Source organism: Theobroma cacao, chromosome 4, assembly GCF_053813885.1.
Source record: "Theobroma cacao isolate CCN51 chromosome 4, ASM5381388v1, whole genome shotgun sequence".
Classification (NCBI taxonomy): domain Eukaryota; kingdom Viridiplantae; phylum Streptophyta; class Magnoliopsida; order Malvales; family Malvaceae; genus Theobroma; species Theobroma cacao.
This window is the reverse complement of record NC_142642.1, coordinates 26,659,853-26,669,396: the sequence shown is the minus strand read 5'-3', so window position 1 is coordinate 26,669,396 and position 9,544 is coordinate 26,659,853. Positions and strand designations below refer to the sequence as shown.

The 9,544-nt window shown below is 34.5% G+C and overlaps 1 pseudogene across 2 annotated transcripts; it reads right to left on the bottom strand.

Annotated features, from left to right (window-relative positions):
* Positions 1-6,366: 6,366 nt before the first annotated feature.
* On the bottom strand, positions 6,367-9,302 carry LOC18601723 (receptor-like protein kinase FERONIA pseudogene; annotated as a pseudogene). 2 transcript variants are annotated; one of them, XR_016025859.1, is made up of 2 exons: positions 8,885-9,026; positions 6,367-8,762 (listed from the first exon to the last, which is right to left on the bottom strand). The product of XR_016025859.1 is annotated as a receptor-like protein kinase FERONIA pseudogene, transcript variant X2 (transcript). The 2 variants fall into 2 exon arrangements; XR_016025858.1 differs by having other exon boundaries at positions 6,367-9,302.
* Positions 9,303-9,544: the final 242 nt, after the last annotated feature.

The following is a 9,544-nucleotide window of genomic DNA, read 5'->3' as shown; positions in this document are numbered from 1 at the left end:
TGATGGTAAACTTGAGTTGAGGTCGACAGAGTGCATATTCTTAGGTTATGCATATAGGGTAAAGGGTTATCGGTTATGGTGTACTGATTGTAGGTCCCTTAAGTTTATAGTGAGTCGAGATGTTACCTTTGACAAGTCTGCATTACTTCGTGGGATAAAGTCCAAAATTGTAAACACATCAGACTAGGAAGTTAGCAAGCAAGTAGAGCTTGAAATCAATGCTTTTGTGACAGTGCGGGATGATAGTGAAATCTAGAATGAACTGTAAGAGGTAAAAAAATTGGTATCTCAACGAAGCATTACTTGTATCATTATTGATTTTGATTCTTATGTTTTATTTGTGGAAATAAAGATTGATGAGCCTTACTTTTATCGTGAGACAATTATATATGCCGAGTCTTCTAAGAAGATTGAGTCTCTACAATGGAATCAAACATGGAAGCTCGTGAAAACACCTAAAGGTACTATTCATGTTGTCTTCGTGTGTGAAGGAGGTGCAAACAGTAGTTGTAATGTTGTTAGCTTCTCTAATTCAGATTTTACTAGTGATCTCAATAATAGAAGATCTCTAATTATATATGTGTTCACTCTTTCAGGGTCTACAATCAGTTGGAAAATAGTAGTTGCTTTGTTTACAACTGAAGCTGAATATATGGTTGTGATCAAGTCAGTGAAGGAAACTTTATGGTTTCAAGACTTGGCTAGTGATCTTGGTTTTGGACAAGTATATGTACTTGTGTTTTGTGATAGTCAAAGTGACATACATTTGACTAAAAATCAAAGGTTTCATGAGAGAACTAAACACATCCAAGTCAAGTGTAACTTTGCTCGAGAGATTGTTTCTAGAGGAGAAATTAAAGTGAAAAAAATACCTACAAATGAAAATCTAGCAAATTTGTTGACTAAGTCAGTTTCTGGGATAAAGTTCAAGCATTGCTTGGACTTAATAGGTGTTCGTAGTGCTTGAGGCCCTTTGGGATAGTGACGGTGTCAACAGAGTGTAACACCCCATACTTTGATATGTTAGCTAATAAAGCTTATCGGATGCCAATTAAGGTTAATTAAAGTGTTTAAAAGTGATGAAGGGTGAAAGGCATAGTTTAAAATAAAATATTCCGCATGCGAGGAAATAATAATTAAATAAAAATATTTTTATTGAGGATGAATTTGTGAGATAAAAAGTGATTCAAGAGTGAATCGGGACATAATAAGACATTTTGGGTACCAAGGAGACAAGTGAAAATTTTTAGAATAAAATAATATTTTATTAATAAAATAATATTAAAATATTAATATTTTATTCAGTGTTGAAATTTTTCATGAAGAAGGAGTATATGGTCAATCTAAGTGAGGGAGAAGAAGAACGAGTAAGTTTCAGAGAAAAATGTCGTTAATGGGGCTCGTGTGTCTTTATTAAATAAAGTTAGCGCGGGTAAGTAAATATTTAAATATTGCAGTGATACCGCGTTAAAACATAAACTTGATATTTTATTGATACAAGTGTTAAGGAAGAAAAATGAAAAGATATTGAAATTAAAAGATTGTGGGAGGATACAGTTTAAAAGGGTGAAAACCTTGGAGGGCAAAATGATAATTTTACCATTAGTTGGTCAAAGCTTCGAAAGGAAGCTTTGACACTTCATCCTTATCCCATGACTGGTTCTTATCTCCAGCCAAAAGATATTTTCTCCCCCACCTTGCCACCATGCATTTGAAAAGAAAAATAGAGAGAATCGGCCAAGAAAAGAAAAGAGAGAAAAGTGAGAGGCTTGGGCAGTGAGTTATTCAAGAGTAATTGAAGTGGGTCTCAAGATTCAATAAACATAAGGTTAGGATTTTTGTGTTATAAGCTCATGGTTGGTTAAATATTTGGAGAAATAATGTGTGAATCATTTTGTGGTAGCTATGGTGGCCATGGGTGTGAGCAAATTACGAATTTTGTTGGGTGAAATCCAAGCTAAAACCAAGTGGTAAGGTTAATGCTACAATTTGAAGCCTATGACAGGTTTAATATTGTGAGAATGATTGTATGCATATGTAGTGTTATTGTGATGTCATGGGTATGGTTGGAAGGTAATTATATTAATTAGAAGTTTGGTGTGCAGATATGTGTTGTTAGGAAAGGTTTAAAAGGTTATGGATGTTGGTGTGCATGAATGAATATTAATGTTATGCTTGGTGGCAACATGTAAATGAGGATGGTGGTACATGTAGACTTAGAAAATGTTTAATGGAAGTAAATTTATAGTTGCTGCCATATGCTAGGTAATTATTGTGGAAATGATGGATAAACTTGATAAATATCCTTAGACAAGATTTATATATGTGCTAGAATCATAAATAAGTTGCTGATATCCATAATCTAAAGAATTACGCAAGTAAAAGATAAAGGCCACTTTGGTAAAGAATGTGCCAAGATATAAGTTAGTTGAATAAGGATTCATGATTGAAGGAAAAAGAGAAGTAGAAATGAGGTACACTAAAGATATTGAATTTGAATTGTTGCTAGGAAGTACAAAAGTAAAGGTAGTGTACTGTGGTAGCGTGCCGAAAGAAATAATGAATGATCAGCAAGTAGAAATAACTAGATACGCCTCCGAACTAATAGCGATGTAACATCCCGTTATCGTAAGGTGAGTGAACTTGCATCAAAATGTTTTGGATAAATGATTATATGCTTCATTGAACCACTTGAGATATTTAGTTGGTTTTTCTTTAAAATTTGCATGGGAACAAGCCCTTAATGAAACATTTTTATGTTGTGAAATATGAATGTGATAAATTCTTGTTTTTCCACATTATGTTGATGTGAATGTTATACATTGAATGATACTATTGTGTGATAATTATGACCCAGCTATGTGTGGTATAGTAGTGCACATGAGCTGATGATGTCCCAACTATGTGCGGTGTAGTAGTGCACATGAGCTGATGATGACCCAGCTATGTATTGTGTGGGAGTGCACATAAGCTGAGGGAGAGTTGGGGTGATGCCAGTGGTCGTATGTATGTTATACATGTTATATAGAGAGAGGTTATGAAAATTATATTGTGCTTGCATTAATTATTGAATGTTAAAATTTGAGAAATACATTCCAATTGATTTTCATTGCAGCAAAAATGGATTTTCGTTGTGGCAAGAAATTAAGCTAAATTGCATTATTTTCAACATAAGTACATCGTGTTTTTTAAAACTTCTCGTATTGATGCTTGTTCCTTTCCTATGTTCACTCACTAAGTTTATACTCATTATGTTCAACTTCATGTTTTAGTTTTTAGGTTCGAAGGTAGTTAGAGTCCTAGGCCAAGGTGCTTCCTCTTATTTATTTTTTGGTAGGTCGCCTTGACACTAAATGTTAGCACCCATGCCCAGAGTCACTCTGCTGACGGTCAAGGTCTTTGTATATGCACATATATGCTTAAAGTGAATTGTTAAGATACATTTGACAAACTATCTATGTATATTTCGATTTATGGTGCCAATATGAGTATGTACTTGGGTTCTATGAATTGCCTTCGAAGAAATAGGCATTTGAACCCTATTAAGGATAAATCATAAAGAGATATGCATGATAGATGGACGAATGTACAAGTTCACATAGAAAGGCTTGCTTGGGCCTAGTGGGTTGTGCCTATTGGGTCCTTGAGCCGGTCATAGCTCGAGAGTTGGGCTGTGACGCAAAGATTGGTTCGTAAGGTGGAGCTTAATGAATTCAAGCCTAAAGTGGAGATTTGTTAGGATAGTCTTGAATTATAATATGATTAGAATTGTTTAATTCCAATTAAATTAGTATGCCTTGTTAAGATAGTTTTTAAATCTAGTTAGACTATAACAACATTTTCTAATTATATTAGGATAAGATTATTGTATTTGGCACTATAAAAGCATTCTATGGGGTTGAAGAATAGTCATCACCTAGATTTAGAGAGAGTGATTTCGGTGTTTGTGGAATAAAGGTTATGAGTTTGAGACTGTTCTTATAATCTCTTGATTTTTCTCTTAGTTAATCTTTCTCTGTTGTTGTGTCCGTGGATGTAGGTCATTAAAAGACCGAACTATGTAAATTCTTGTGTTATTGTGGTGTGCTTGATTTCTTTCTTTCTTTCTTTCTTTATTCTTATAATTTGGTAAGATCTTGGATAACTCTTTAGAGATAATTTCGTAATTTTCACAACACTAAATTAAATGGAAAACTCTCAGCCTGCATTCATGTGAAAATTATGAATATATATACATATATACAAGTACCGTAAATATAGGTATTCATGGGCTAGGTTCAGGCCAACATTTTTAAAAGCCTTCTTACTTACATAGTATATTGTCATTAAAATAATAAAATTATTTTTATTACTGTTCAATATATATTTAAATATATCATGTAAATAAAATATTTTTCCAAGTCAGATCAAGCTAAACTCAAGCTTAAAAATCTAAACCCTAACCATAGTTGAAATGGGTGGAGCTTAGAACTGTAGATAAAATATGATATTTTATTACATACGAGAAAGTTGACACAAATTAAGTCTTGGAAAAATCAAGGAAATGGCCAAAAAGACTAATCTGACAGAGAAACAGTAAGCATCTGTCCATACACGAACACCAAAAAAAATCAAATTCAAACACTTGAAAAAGACAAGATGAATACATAAGACATAAAATTTGCAGCATCTATCTAAGAGAACACCTCATGTAATACCAGACAACAGCATCAGTGTCGCCATATGGACAACGCCGACCCTTGGGTGAAGCTACCCAAGCAAGTGCTTTAGGCCCCCAATTTAGGGAGGCCCCCAATTTAGGGAGGATTTATAATTTTAAAATAATTATAATATAATTAATTATATTAAAAATATATAAAATTAAAAAAATATAAAAGTAAAAAATAATTAATAAAATTATTTGTCTTCTCACTTTTTTTAATTATGTGCCTAATAAATCTCAATTTTCTATCACTTCTTTATTTTTATAATGCTATTAATTCTCAACTATATTCTTTTATTTTCAATCAACTAACGGTCATATATATTTAATAATCTCCAACAGTTATTTTTTTCTCACTTATTTCTCTTATTTCCAATCAACTCATTTAATGATTTTCAATAGCTATTTTTTTTCCTATATATAAAACTAATTATTTTTTTTGTTTTCTATATAGCGGTAAAAGTTTGAAGTCATTAGATGATAATAGTTTGAAAGAATATTGCCTTAATCTTGAATGTTCCTTAAAATATAATAACTATTCTGATATTGATAGTTTAGATATATTTTCAAAGTTAAAAATTTTAAAAGAAATTATACAAGAAAAAAACAGTCCAATTGACATACTTAATCATATAAGAAGACTCGATTATTTTCCAAATGCATATATTGCTTTTAGAATAATGTTAACAATTCCAGTAAGTGTTGCTTTAGGAGAAAGAAGTTTTTCAAAACTAAAATTAATAAAATTTTATTTAAGATCAATAATGTCTCAAGAAATATTAAATAAATTGGCTATGTTATCAATTGAAAAAGAAATATTAGAAGAACTTGATTATGAAAGTTTAATTAAAAAATTTGCATCTTAAAAAGCTAAAAGAATAAAATTTTAATAATCTTTTTAATTTCAATAAAAAAAGTATCATTTGAATATTTCACTTTAGGCCTTTAAACTTATTGGGTCACCTCTGCATATGGACATTTTAAATCTAAAAGAAAAAATAAGACAACAAAGTTGAGAGAACAGAAAGGCAATTAATTTGTCTGTAAAAGATTTTTTCAAGGTATTTCATATTTAAAAACTCAAGATACATACGCTAAATTATTTAATAACTTTAGGGTATTTTTGTTTGTTACTATTTTACCTTCCATTCATGTCCATGTAGGAACATATAACATAACATTATTTCAATTGCAACGATAACAAATATCATGTTCTTAGCATAATAAATCTCTCCAAAAGGAACCAATAAAGAAGTGCAAAACTTTACACTACTACCACGTCACACAAGTGAAATAGGTTTTAATTTTTGTGTTAAAGATTGATACAAAGGGATTTACGTAAAAACACAAGTAATAAATAAGAAAAATAAGATAATAGGCAAACTCTCCAAAATATCATTTGAATTATATAAATTGGATACTTTAAAAACTTATTTTTTTTTAGAATAAAGGTTTATTATAACACACTTCCAAAAAAAAAGGTTTATTATAACACGATGACATACATCACTAGACAAGATAAAAGAGAAAGAGATAGAGAGAAAAAAGCATAGAAAAAGATATAAAATAAAACAATTTTTACAAGCAATTTGAATGAGTTTTAATTTTATTACCATCATTTTTGTACAATTATAATGACAATTAAACAACCATATACTGCAATATAACCAAAAGTGAAATTGAAATATTATTTATATACATTACTTTAACATTATTTTTAATAATATTTGAATATAAAAATATTAAACGTGTAGCAGCTTGTTCGAAGACTAGTTGAAAAAGAAAAAAAGAGAACAAAAGTTTAAACAAAGTTCACTTTTAATCTCATCTCCCTTTTGTATTCATAATCTCAGAGAAGACATTCTCAGAGTTCATTCTATGAATGTCACTTCGATTAGCACTCCTTCCGCCACTACTAATCGTGCTCCTTGATTCAGGCACTTGCCCACTTGAAACACTAAACAAGTCATCATCATCTATGGTGGTGACTCCATGCGAGATCAAAGGACTCATTTGGCCGGAGGTGACCTGCTCATCTTCCCTATTCATCATGCTCCTCTCAGTTGCCCCTTGGATTTGCAGTGCAAATTCTAAACCCCAAACCACATCACTCATCATTGGCCGCTCAATTCCGTTGTCACGGATACAACTCCCTGCAAGCTCACCAAATTTCTTTAGGCACAAAGGTGTAATATCCCCCACTAAATTTGGGTCCATGATTTCCTCGAGGGTTCCTCTTGCATGGCAAATCCTGGCCCATCGAGCCAAGCTCACTTGATCCTTTGGTAGCCCTGGAATCATAGACGGTCGAGCACATAATACCTCAAATAAAACCACACCAAATGAGTAAACATCAGATTTCTGAGTCAACTGCTGCCTTCGATAGTATTCAGGATCAACGTATCCGATACTTCCTTTTACCACAGTGCTGACGTGGCTCTGAAAAATGCTCGTGGGGCCCACCCTGGACAAGCCAAAGTCAGAAACCTTGGCCACCCAATTCTCATCCAATAATATGTTGGCAGATTTGACATCACGGTGAATGATTGGGTGTTTCACACCTGAATGGAGGTAATGCAATCCACGGGCAGCCCCAATGCAGATTTCCAACCTCCTTTTCCATGGTAACGGAGGGTTTTTGGTTTTGTAGAGATAATCACGAAGGGTCCCACGCGACATGTATTCATAGACAAGAATCATCTCGCCATGATCATCACAAAAACCAATCAAGGACACAAGATTAACATGGCGTAGCTTGGAGAGTAGCTCAAGTTCAGTTTGGAACTCCCGGGTCCCTTGCCTTGATGATGAATCTAACCTTTTGATTGCAACTGTGCTCGACCCACCATCGATGAAACCTTTGTAGACGTGGCCAAATCCTCCTGATCCAATAATGGATTGCTCATCAAAGTTAAAGGTGGCTTCTTTCATCTCACTGATGGAGAACCGGCGGCAAAAATCAGATGGCAGTAAGGACACGCTGGTTGTGCAGGTGGTGTTTGATGGGCAGGGTACTTGCCCCCATGATGATTTTGGTTCACTAACAGCCGAGTCCTTTACTTTCCTTTTGCGCTTGAAAATGAAAAAGCATATGATAAGAGAAAGAGCAATTGCGCCACTCAAGACAGCTATGGTAATGACCATAACCAGTGAGCATCCTTTTTTCTGTTTCCTCAAAGTGGAGCCTTGATACTGTTTGTTCGGTGTACGACTCAAATTCGGTTCAGGATTTGGCACTGCAAGACTACCGTCTGATTTGTTGAGTCTAAAAATCTCTAAACCGTTCAGGATTGCATCAGCGAACTTTGAACCAACGGCTTCGCTAGGGTGTAATGCTAGCCATAGAGTTTGTTTATTTTGACCTTCATTGGGTATCCACACAACGTAGTCTTTGTGCATCGGCTTGCTATTACCGCCACTCTGGTCAATCACGTCGACACTAAGGTCAGCTGTTTGATTATTGATGTATATATCAAACACGCGTTGTCCTACATTCGTCACTTCCAATTGAGTCTCGCAAAAATGAAGCCTAAGGAGGTAATTGAAGCCGGTATCGACAGAAAAGTTCCATGTGAGATTGTACATCTCGTTGGTTGTTGGACTAGGACCCATTGTTCTTGACGTCCTGTAGACAATATCCGGAGCGGTATAAGCTGGGTTGTCTTCGGTGTAATCGATTGTAACATTAGACCGACTAGGAGTAGTTCCTGTTGCAGCTCCATAGATGTAGGGCAAGTCGTCACTCCATGTTCGAAACATGCCTGAATCGTCTACGTTAGCCACGTCTGCTCCACCGACATTTAGACGATTAGCGGTTTCAAAAGCCGTAGTTTTAGGAATATCAAAGGGAGCGTGATCATGATTTACGAAGGATAAAGAATTTTGTTGGTGATTTCCATACATATTCTTTGGCATGGAAATAACTTCAATACCGTTTACAAAAGCCAAAGACTTTGCTGACGGTGAGAACATGACATCTAGCTTCCCAGTTTCGAAAACTGGAACCATAAATTCTTTGATCAACGACGCTGCATCTGCATCTTCAGCAGTTAAATAGGCACTGAAATTTTTCAGGAGTACGTAATTATTAGCGGTAACAGAGAAGAAGAAAGTGTGACCATCAAAGTCAGAGTATTTAACCGGATAGAAATAGAAACGGAGAAATTTGAGGCCAGGGGATACCGGAAAGCTATAAGTGAATATATCACGAAAAACTCTAGCAGTCATGTAAGGGACTTGAGTAACAGCATGGTCTTGACGGGATGCTGTGGATGCAAATGAAGAGTTGACGGAATTAGAGGTAGAAAATTTGGACTTTTCATCAGGGATCCACTTCCTTCCATCTTCTGATATTGAATTTAACGACGCCCCACAGCTGAGGAGAATATAATCAATTGGGCTGTAGGCTGCTGAGTTTCCAGCGATAGTGACAGAGAAGAGGAGATGCAGAGACACCAGGTAGACGATGAGAGGGAGCATGGTACTGAATTCCTAAGCTTCCTGAAGTATCTATTTGGACAGAGAATTGATATGTGTTGCTAATTTATTAGAAGGTGTACGAGAAGGAAAAAAGTGTACAGAAGGGAAACCTTAATAGCATGTTTGGTTAGGGGAATGGCTAAGCCATTCCCCATTTATTCTCAAGGAATTTTTGTGCTTTTGTTTGGTTGAAAAATGATCCAAGGAATAGCCATTCCATAAGAATGGCTATTCTTCAAAATCCTTCAAAACCAAGGAATAGCTAATACCACCCTCCTCCATGGTATTAGCTATTCCATGATTGAGGAATAAATTCAAAAATTAATAAAAACAAAATACCCTTTACAAGTTTGAAAATTTACA